Source organism: Schistocerca nitens, chromosome 5 (genome assembly GCF_023898315.1).
Source record: "Schistocerca nitens isolate TAMUIC-IGC-003100 chromosome 5, iqSchNite1.1, whole genome shotgun sequence".
Classification (NCBI taxonomy): domain Eukaryota; kingdom Metazoa; phylum Arthropoda; class Insecta; order Orthoptera; family Acrididae; genus Schistocerca; species Schistocerca nitens.
In genome coordinates, this window is record NC_064618.1 from 553,657,769 (window position 1) to 553,669,861 (window position 12,093).

At 40.8% G+C, this 12,093-nt stretch overlaps 1 protein-coding gene across 2 annotated transcripts in view; it reads left to right on the forward strand.

Moving 5' to 3' along the window:
• Nucleotides 1-12,093, forward strand: part of LOC126260026 (protein NDRG3) — a 584,669-nt gene that overhangs the window by 59,173 nt on the left and 513,403 nt on the right. The window lies entirely within an intron of this gene.

Consider the following 12,093-nt stretch of genomic DNA (forward strand, 5'->3'; position numbering starts at 1 on the left):
TAATCAAGGGTTCCGCAGCCGAGTGAGTAGATGCTTAATTTCATAAGCTCGAGGTCTGTAGATCGAATCTCGCTTCTCGTGCTCTTTAGTTTATTTCATTCCCACGTAATTATAACAGCTATGCGTGGCACGCCGCGAAATTGTGTGATGGCCCAGAACCAGTTACGAATATAACCCAACGTTGTTTTGGAACCATGCACATGCAAGGATTCTCTTTCATTATGAGTGCTGTACGTCGCAATAATTACTGTTTCCCATGTTTCTGTGATCAGTATCATCCCGATCCTTTCCATGCTCCACAGGCTACAAGTTATACTTGCCACACATGTAGATTAAATAATATAAATAAAATGACTATGTTGATTTGATTGAAAATTCTTATGTATCCATTTTTTCAGTTCCATTTAGAAAGTTGTTTTTCCCTTTTTCAGTATAAAGATTACGAAAATAATAAATGAATAATTTAATGATGACAGCACAGTCATAATAATTATGTGAGAAGAAGAAAAGTTCAGGCAGGAATATTCGGTTCATGGTCCTCGCCATCCTGAAACTAACCACTTAACACGCTGGAGTGCAGACGTTTCGAGTACTAGCAACCAAACAATATATGTAAATACGCGTAAAATTTTCAAACACTGTTTTCTTAAAACCGTTAACAGTTGCGTCTGATTGCTTACATATGTTGAAGTCGTAGTCGTGCCCTACACAACCTGTAAATATGAATCAAATCGATGACGGCAAGTTCGTACGATCCCCTTATCTCCTCAAGTTGCGACGGCAACCACATTACAGTACTTTTGCATTTGTGTGAAAGTTGTTCTTTTACACTGTGTATTGTGCTGTACAGTTTGGTGGTTGCATATTGTAGACAATTTCCATTATTGTGCAGGTATTTCATAGGGGAAAAATAACTGGGGAAATAATACCGAATAGATTATTATTACTGTGTGTTACGAGCAACTATAGACCATATGTTCCGTATACCAAATACATCCCTGGACAACTTCCTAAATGGTCGGTGGAGATCGGGTTCACTGTACATCGCCTACCCCATGATGTCTATCGTGTGTATTTCAAGTAGTGCGATATGACGCCGGTATCTTGTATAGCGTAGACGCTGCAAATCTTTAGCCATCAGTTAAAAACCTCGTAATAAGGTTTTGGACAAGAAAGTACGAGAAGCATATAATTGTTCGCTGTGTGGATAACCATCGCAACATTTTTATCAATAAAGATGCTGAAGCGACTACTCTACTTGTTAAACGGAACTATAAGCTCTTTCTATGGAATTAGAGATCTCCTCCATGGCGCCAAAATATCTGTAGTGTGAGCATAGCGTACTGCGGATGTCACCAACATCGAATGAAAAATGTCACGTGACGTCCGGTACATCGTTGTTTGTTTACAATTTTCACTAAGGCCGAAACATTAATATTAAACGTATTTGAGTGGTTTTTGTGCTTTTATTTATTATTAACAGCATTGCCGAATAACTCGTGCTTCTACGGACGCAAATTGAAGTATACGAAAGGATGAGCATCCACTTTATAAAGGTAAGTACCACAAAGTTAAGTCTGTGAGCACTGTATAACTTGGCGTCAAAAAAATCTGTTCTGTGTATCTGAATGCTCACAATGATACTTCTCTGCTTTAAGATCTGTTGCAAAGAAATTTTCAGTTATATCACTTTTATAAATGTTTGGAACAGAAACATGTGTAAAAAAAAATTTCTTCATCGAAACTTGAATCTATGTGCAATTGATGTAGCAGGGTTTACTGTACCTGCAGCAATATTTCAGATTACTGAATGTCTTCGTGGTATTGTGTTCCGTACAGCATACAGTGTATTTCAGGAGCGAACGGGATTGCCAATAGCTGATAGTATGTTACCTATTGGCGGAAAATGGAATTTAAACTTAAGCTCTATGCTCAACAATTGTTTGAAAGAATCAGTAAGATACTAGAGAAGGAAGTTAATAAGTCGTTATTTGTGTTTTATCAGTTTCCCCTCGTAACTAATATTCTTTAATGTTATCTCAAACTGAAGGCAGGGCTAAATCCTCAGTTCCGTTTCGAATACATGTGCGCAGGTGAAAACAGAAGTTAGACATAAGGTCCGTTTAGCAACGGTGCGTCTGCAAACGCGAACTGTAAAATGAATTCAAGGCAGCGATGATAGTTTCGAATGCAACATGTAAAAAAGACACTAAGGCAGCCAATAATTTGATGTCAACTGCATCATTTCCGCATCTACAGTTTCATGTAGCAGTTTTTCGGAAACTACTGACAACAGAGCACAAATTTTTCATTTTTCCCTCAACATAGTTCTTAATATGATCCGTTTCCATCTAAAACGCCCACTATGTCTGAAGTATTCTCTATCGTTGTTTTTATGAAGCAAATGATGTACGCCTATTATTCCTGATTATCTTAGTTGGATAGTGTCTCCAGTTACGACTAGGCTATATGTGTCAATGCTCAAAAGAACACATCGAAATGAGCAAATAGTCCCCTGTTTCGTATGACTTTGTACTTACTCCAAACCAACTTAGCGTATGAAGAGTAACTCATATCTATCTTTCAATTTCTACGCCAGGAATGCTCTAGTTCTCCGGAACTCATCAGCTCCCTACGTGATCAATACCACACCGCCAGCCTTGCCCTCCAGATTGCGCACATTGTTTGTATCCGTTGTCACAATAATGGGAATCTACTGTGCGCTTGAATCGAATTCTTCAAAATAACACAAAATATGAAGGTGTAAAGCAATTCTTGGTTGACCACGGCGCCCGCACTGCGTAACCGCCGCTTGCTGCCACTCCGGAGTGGTTTCAGCTACCTGTTTCGCCTCCTATCTGGACGGCTCCTTTCGCAGAGATAGGCCAGGGATGCTTCCTTGAAAGCAGTCTGTTGTTCCGTTCGGTGAGAGATTCGCTGGGCATTCGTAACGGCAGTTGTAAAACTAGATTCTTATTTTTTTTTTTAAGTTACTTTCGGCGCACTATTCCTGCCGAGTTTACGTACATACAAACTACGAATTCATGTCTACCAAAATAATTAAGTACGTAATAATGGTTAAGAAACGAGCTTCGGTTTTCCATGTTGCCTATTTACAAGCAACTGGGGCTACATTTTCAAGAAATGCATTCCTAGGGTACATCTGCTCGGTGATTCCGCACTGAGATTTGTGTATTAAGTCTGAAGGTCTAGCTCGTAATTTGCGCATGAACCTTGGTTGGTTGCTTGCGTGTGTGTTGTCCGTGGCTATAGGAAAGAATCCTACCTTTTTTCCTTGCGTACAGAGTATGTTGCAGTACGGTCCCCACTAGCTACACTTTATATAACACTGTAAGCAAGCTTTGTTCGCCGTTAATGGCGTTACTTCATGTGCTTCTTTCTAAGTTGCCTTCATGCAGAGGCATAATAAAAGGAACGCAGAGAGGTGGCAGAAAAGTTTTGTTTAGAGTACTCGGAACACAACAACGATAATAGGTGTAAGTTTTGTTGTTTTTCAAAGAGAAAATTAATCTGCGTCTTGGTGACAAAATTAGCAAAAAATTACGAATAAACAAATCCTCTTCATTTTGCATCTCAAATAGTTTCCAGTTGTACTACTGACGTTGCAACTACACACTTTGAATGGTCAGGCCATTACGGATGCTACGGCAAAGAATGAAGAGTTGGAGATACGTAAACAAACTGCGTTGTCTCAACGGTGTTAGAACACATGAGACATAACCATGTGACTCAGCAACGCTTGACAACATGAGTTAAACGATCTGTTTCGCACTTCAGTCGACAGACAATTGCCTCTGTTGTTGAATTATAATTCACCGAGTTTTATGTGAAAAACGCTCGATACGTAATTTAAAACTTTCCAGGCCCATAGAATGTTCTGTGAAGTTTGGGGTTAACTTCTAGATGTCAGTATGTTGCTGCCACGATATTTCGGCTCATAATTCTCTTAGTTCAGTGCACTTTAACCAGTATACGTTTAACCAATGTACTTTCATCAGCATAAACCCGAAGAAGCCCAGAAGACATTCTGCCGAAATACCGTGGCAGCAAGTTACTGACATCCGGCTCGAAATTCTACTGAACAAGGCTTTACACGCTTCGCAGCTGAAAAAAATGCTTTTCTGCAGTTTTTTTACAATGGACTTGACACTCGTAGATCCTGTAAATCTGGTCCAAAGAACTGAGTTTCAAACAGGTTAAGAGCAAATGAAAAAAGATATGCGCAAATCTTTGCCGCTTCGCAGGTCACAAAGTCCTGTAACAACAGTTATCCTAGAGCTCTAGTTTGTGTCAGGTGAAGTTAGGAATGTGCAAGGATGTACAATATCTTGGCAATGAATTTGATGTTGGGATTGTTAATTATGATAAACACCAGCAACTGAAATCCATAGTGACTAGAAGTAGTAATTTCAATAATTACAGCGAAAAGTAGTGATTAAAAGAACATACAAGAATGTAATATTCCTGCGTTTCATGAAAATATTCTCGTGTACGTTGAATGTGAATTACGAAGTTCTAAGAAAATTGAGGCACAAGCTTACCTTTAGAACGCTGTCGCACTGAAGTGATTGACAGTATTTAAATGTCTCCAGATGCTTATAAGACTAGACAGTGCGGACAGATTTTTTATTCATGTACGCCTCTACCATTATGAGAGTTCGGGGCAGTGACTGGGAAATAATCCGTGTTTTTGTATAGGCACTAAGTTCTACAACGTGCAATAGAAAGTTTCCATGAAAAACGTAAAAGTGACAGTGAAATCACCTTTCAATATGGTGTAAAAAAGCTTGGGTTTGTGCGATCAGAATGTCGACTTGCTAGTTCTACACAAGAGTATAACGCAATGTGTAGTCGGCACGGATTATCATAAATGTGTTCAGATGTTTACGATGAGCCACTGTGTCGCGCCTTCTGGGCCTCTAGGGAATACCGAGCTTTTTGAGTGTCTCTGGCTTGGCTACCGGTGAACGTCCAGCTCGGCAGCATTCCCGGACTCGGTTCTTGTGGTTCCGGCCAGCTTGCAGCGGCCGAGGCAGCGGCACTTTCTCCGTTATTCCCAGATCAGAGGCGGGAGTGTTTTGTGGTCCGCTTCCTCTCAGCGCTGCCTCCATACGCGTGGCCGCCCCCCGCCACCGGCGGAAGGGTCACTGGGTAAGCCTCCGTCCACTACTCGCTTTCTTCTCGCTGCGTCACTGGGAACATTTATCCAAACACGTGTTGTTGTCTTCACTCTGAAGAATGGTTTGATGCAGTCATAGATACTACAGACCGATTAAAATTGTCAGTTGACACTTCAAGCGTTGGAGCTGATTTCCTCCAATCAGCCCGCTCGACGTCACAACCGCAGCGATCGCCGTTGCCAAACTGCACAAAAACTGGTCAGTTCACATCCAGTTCCTTGCCCAGCATTCTTCGTAGATATATTTGGATCTAATTAAATACACACGTCTCGTACACAGCAGTAACCCAACACTGCTGGAGATTTCCACAGACCACGCGATTCAGCCTCATATACACAGTTAATCCTAATCACAGAGATTGGCTTACATTAGATAAGCTTCGCCCGGCATTTCGCGAAAGCAATTTTTTTTAGGTTGCAATTTATCGTTGCGTTACGAATGTAAGTGCTTTTGCAACGATGTAGCGTAGCGCAAAAGTTACCATTTTAGACTGACGTGTACAAGGTTGTAGGTTCGATCCTCGTCAAAAGTGCCACAATTTCTTTTATTTCTAAATCTGATCAAAAGATAATATTTTTATTTGTTTAATTGGTTTAAATGCAACCTATTCATTTTTCATAATCGTATTGCCTTTATTTCCTCTCATTTTTCATCCTAACATTCTTTCTTAGTTTGGAATACGCCTGTGTCACCTATAAACTGCAACCAGGTGCCAACGAGTACTGCTCATCTTTTGGTTACGCGGCGCTTTCTCTAGCCAGTGTGAGGATAGCTTCAGGTAACCAATCATATAGAGAAACTGATTTCTTTCAGTGTTGGGTTTGCTCGCAAAGGTTAACTTTAATCGCCGTGAACAAAGAGATCGTGGCTTTAGTTCTGCCGCATATTGCTGACCGAAGTTTTTGGGATATATTGCGCATCGCGAGGTTGTGATTAACGTAGGACATGAGTTTAAATTCAGAGCTACAAAACACGTCACGTGTCGTAGTTCACTCATTGGTCACTTAATCAGCAGTCGACAGTGCGTCTCCCATTTCCGACAAACCTGGCGGTGGCCACTTCCAATATTGCTTCGCGTTACAAATTAAGCTAATTTGTGACATGAGCCGCCGTGTTTGTGTGTGTCATCTATAACCGAGCGGTAGCCTGTAGCCGATGTAGCAATACTATAGCAGCAAGTAACAGACGCAAACTATCAAGTAATTTTAATCGGACTGTAGTCTACACTAAATAAGCCTCTACATAGGTACTGTAATTTACATCCGTTTGAAACTGCTTACAATAGTAAAGTCCTCGTCTCCCATTACAATTTTTATCTCCCCAGCTCCCAATATTTCCCTCCATTACTAATCTGACGATTTCTTGATGCCTCAGGAAGTATCTCATCAATCGATCGATTCTTTTAGTCAAAGTGTGGCATAAAATTCTTTTCTGTCTATTTCTGTTCAACACCCCTTCATTTGTTATCGGATGTACTCCTATAAGCTTCAGCATTCTTCTGTCGCACTACTCTTCTTGTCTGAGCTGTCTAATGTCTACGTTTCATTTCGGTATAAGGCGAGCCCCAGAGATATACCATCGGGTAAGACATCCTAACATTTAAATTTCTACTTGAAGTTAATAAAACCTTTAATTTTTGGAAAAGCTTTTCTTGCTATTGACAGTCTGCATTTTATTTCCTCTGTACTTCACGCACTGCCAGTTATTTTATTGACCAAATAGCAATATAAATCTATTACTTATAGTGTTTCAATCCCTAATCTCATTCCTCAAGCACCACCTGATTTAATTTGACTACATTCCATTACCCTTGTTTTACTTTTTTGTGTCCATCTTCTAATCCCTTTTCATGCCGCTATCCTATCCGTTCAAATGATAGTCGGAGTCCTTTGACGTCTATGACAGGATGTCAGTGTCATCAGAAAACGTCAGACTTTTTTATTTCTTCTTCCTCATCTTCAACTCTCTTTCAAAATTTTTCCTTGATTTATTGTCGACGTTTAAAGAGAATTATAGTAATGGATTCTTCTCCTAATTCGTATCCGAACTACCAGAAGCATGACAGATTTCAAATTTTCATGCTCATTTTCGGAAACGCTTTGCTGGCGTGGGCCTAAGTTTCACTTTCTCCATCACGAATACATTACGTTATTTTTGGATACTTCTCACTGCAAAACTAATTAATGTTTCATCCTGTTCCAGTCGCGTATGGAGCACGGGAGAACGAGTGCATAAATGCATAGTGCACGCTGAAATTCGTCTAATATCTTATGACATTTCTGGAGACCAAACATCTCTTCTGTTAGAATCAACATAGGTTCTGAAAACGACTACGTGAAAGCACGCTCCCTCTGTGCGCCCACGAAACACAGATAACAATAGATACTGGCGCTCATGATGATGTCGCCATCCGGGACCTTTCAATAGTTTCGCACTGCCGCTCAGTGATCAAAGAACGAGTATCAGACCAACTGTCTGATTGGTTTGAATAGTTTCTAGCAAACAGATCAAAGTGTCATTGAACAAAATGTCATTCTCAACGTAGAGAAATCTTCGGACTTAAAAGTAACTTCAGGAATAGCCCACAGGAGTGTTACAGAACCATTGCAGGCTGTGCCGCAACGCCAGAATCGTGCTACAATGCTTTAAGAAGCGTGGCAGTGAACTCACGTTGCTGCCTTGGCCATCAAATTCGCCTCGTCTGAACATGACGGAACACTTGTGGGACGCTATCGAGCGCCAGCCCCACGCTCACGAACTAACGGCCAGTAATTTACGGAGGAGAAAGCTGGTAACAATACCTCCAGAAACCTACCAAGGACTTGGTGAATCCATGCCACGCAGAATCACTGCTATGTTTTGCACAAACACATTTTTAAGCAAGTTGCCATAATGTTTTGGCTCATCATTGTACAGGTTGTAAAAAAAAAGACTCGACAAACTTTAGGGAAAGGTTCCTTACATCAAAACAAGAAAAATGCATATCTTAAGAGCTATGAGCACTCGTTCATCTTCGATAGTGTTAAACACGCCTCTTCTACTGAACAGGTGCTCGTAAACTCGTAAGGTGTGCATTTTAGAGCCCATGTTTGCTAGACGTTTTTTCTTGTTTTGGTCCATATTACCTGCTCGAAAAATATGGAAAATAATGTCCTTGCAATTGTATCGAAGATGAGCAAGCGCTCTTAACTTTTAAGGTAGGAATTCTAGAACCCATTTTTACTAGAATTTTTTTTTCTATTTGATGTAACGAACCTGCCCCTAAAGCTTGTCGGTGTTTCTTTGTGAAGTTAGCCCTGCAGGCCGTTGCGCAAGCAAATTCCAGTGGCCCGCCAGAGACGGTGTCGCCAAACGTGTGCTTTGTTTGGTTAGGTAAAGCGGAACAAGAGAGCAATACAAATACAAAAATTGGACTTGGGACAGTAGTAAGGATAGAACCCTAGCTAAAGGTTGAGCAGTATCGTGCGCCATCATCTACGCTGTGAGAATAACTGACACTAATTGTATCTGGCGAGTTGCTTGAATTTGCGCACATAACGGCCTTATGGGCGAACTTCAACGGTAATTAACTCGGAACCGGCGCAACGTATCAAATGTTTTCGTAATTATTATTTCTCAGTATAAAGTACCCGGGAACGCCCTTCTAAGGAGGCTTAGTGGCTAGTGCACCCGCCTAGTAAGCAAGAGACCTGGGCTCGATTCCCAGCCCTGGTACAGATTTTCACTCGGCGCTTCAGTCTGTATTCATGAAATCATATCTGTATGAGACCTGTATAATCTCTGAATTTGTGTCATTTCATTTGTGAAATTGATATGTTGGGATATTCTGTTCAAGGATATTTTCTGACGGTAAGTTATCGAACTTAATCGCAAATAAATGGTCATTTAGCAACTTCGCAGTGGTCGTGTGTTCTTTCTTAGAGTTACGTTTTTCACGACAGACTCAAGTCGCACTGAGTAGGCTTTACTGTCTGGTTTCGCTCTGTAATATTAAAAGAGCATCATCAGAATCTCTGGAGTTTGCAATTTAAAATACAGTAGTTGGCCTTTTAACTTTGGCGGCACCAGAAATTAAGTTGGCTGTACAACAGGGTTTCCAACGTTCGTAGCCATTAACTCAAAATGCAGGCTATGAAAGATATTCTTATACGGAATCCTTTTCTTCCTTTGGTATCATGAAATTCTATAAAATTATTTTTGGTAGATCCTACATATTTCTCGAACTATACGTTGGCAAATTCGCGTTTTTATTTAAACACTAGATTGATTTACAGCTTTAAATACATAAACTTCTTGCGCGTGCTTATGTCCTGCTCAGCGCGAGCTATGAGAAATTTCCATCTGAAGTGGATTTAAATCTGAAGGAATAGTTCTGGTTATGGAGTAGTCATGGATCCTTACTTTGACTCCGTGGATAGCTGTGCAAATGTAATGGGCATAACAAGGGAACATCTTCTCTCTCCGCAGATTAACACGTGCGTCGTGCGGCAGCATCGTCACTTAATATAAAAATATTTGACGTATCTGGCGTGCAAGTGCGGCCCTTGGTGTGCGTTTATTGTCGTTGATACGCCTGTCGTACACAGTAGGTCGTTACGGCCACAAAATAACCATAGAAAAATAAGACAAGCTTGTATAACAAAGCTGTCAAGAAGGTTATATTTCCAGCCGGCATCATACTATTTTTTAATCACACTTGCCCTTAACTTTTCATGCTAGCGCAACGTAACGCACACCACATACGGATCGAATTCGCGCCGGGTCAACGCAGTTGCTCTGTTGTTCTGGTACACCGGTCAGGTTCAGTGGCTCCCACAATTCTCTTCTCTTAGGGTAAATACCGTGAAGATTCCCTTTCTTTGCCTGAGAAACACAATGTACCTTTTCATCTCAGAGCAGCACTTGCAACCTACGTCCTCAATTATTTTCTGGATGTATTCCAATCTCTGTCTCCCTCTACAATTTCTAGCCTCTGCAGCTCTGTCTGATACCATGGAAGCTATCCCACGATGTCTTATCAGATGTCCTATCATCCTGTGCCTTTTCTTTTTCATCATTTTCCGTATATACCTTTCAGTCCACCAAATTTTCAACATTCGCGTCACCACGTCTCAGTTCTCTTCTGTTCCGATTTCCTAGCGATCCTTGTTTCACTACCATACAACGATGTGCACCAAACGTACATCCTCAGAATTTTTTCTTGAAATTAAGATCTACTGTATGTTTGAAATTAATAGACTTCTCTTGGCCAGGAATGTCCTCTTTGCCAACGCTATTCGCTTGCTCCGTTCATAATGAGTTATTTTTCTGCCAAGGTAGTAGAATTCCTTAAGTTCATCTACTTCGTGATACCCAATTCTGGCTTTCGGTTATCTCATTTCTGCTACTTCTAATTACTGTCATCTTTCTTTGATTTATTCTCAGTCCATATTCTGTACTCATTAGACTGTTCATTCCATCCAACATATCCTGTAATTCTTCACTTTCTCTGAGGACAGCCATGTTATCAGCGAATCTTGTCACTGATAGCATTTCATCCTGAATTTTAATCCGACTTGTGAACCTTTCTTCTTTTTCTACCCTCGCTTCACACAAATGTCCCCCTCGTAGACGACTTCGGTGTACTCTTTCCACCTGCCCGCTTCTTCCTCTGCTTTTAACAGTGGAATCCGCGTTTGACTGTTAATATAGCTGCCCTTGCTTTTAATTTTACCGAAGATTGTTTCGGCTTTTCTGCCTGCTGAGTCAGTCCTTCCGACAATAATTTCGTTTTCGATTGCTTCCCCAAGGGCAACTAACGATTATAGTGCTTGTCTTCAACGGACTTACCACATGAGAGAAAGGAGGCCGAAAAAAGTGTTAGACTTACGGGCTTCGAAGAAATCTAGGCGGAACTGATAATCTCCAGATTTTCGAGTTTGTATTCCGTTACGAACTAGAAAATCTGGAGGTTATACCAGACTTGTTAATAATTGATGGGTTGTGCTTCTGACAATGAGACCCAGAATTACGTAATCCGCAATTTTTCGCCCTTTAGTTGCTCATAGAATGCTGTAGTGTATTTCTTATTGTGACGAGTAGATTTATAAAAATTTACTCAACATCTCTGTTTACGAACTTGTAGCATGCTGCAGTTGAAAAATAGGTCCGCAGCTTGTCTTATAATTGAAAGAAATGTAGCTTCTTCATAAGTTGCATTGATAAGTATCTTTTTCTTTTATTTCGTAGTGGTGACTAGTTTCGGACACCTGTGTTCATTTTCAAAGCATCCGTGCTGTGTGACAAGTACAGGCGTTGTTAAATCGGGCATATATCGCTCTGATTACTGCAGGGGCAGTTTCTGTACATGGGCTACCGCCTGTATTTGTCGCACTTACAGCACGAATGGTTAGAAAATGGACACAGGTGTCCAAAAAAAAACAGATACTTCCCAATGCAGTTCATGACGAAGCTACAGCCATTTATTTCAATCCCTGTTTAGATCGTAAAGGGACTTACTGTATTCACAATGAATTTCAGTGTAATGTTGCTAGATTTCAAGGCACAACTTCATTATGATTTGTCAGCTTGAATTATTACTATAAGCAACACAATTTTAACTTTGATTATTCTATGCAAACTCAACTCTGCCGTTACATTTTACAGGACTGGCAACGGTTTAGCCATTTTTACTACTTTTCGCTCCTCATAAGGCCGCAAGACTTGGGGAATTCAATGTCGCATAGCGTGAAGTTGTGTACTAGGTACGCGCCGAATATTAAGAGCGACCAGTCGACAGAAATATGAAATATATACGCATCAGGGGAGTTGTGTGTGGCCAGCTGGTGCGAGTTATCGCGTGATGAATCATGTTACTAGAGCAAGGCGACAAACCTAGCTGGAGTACGTGTTA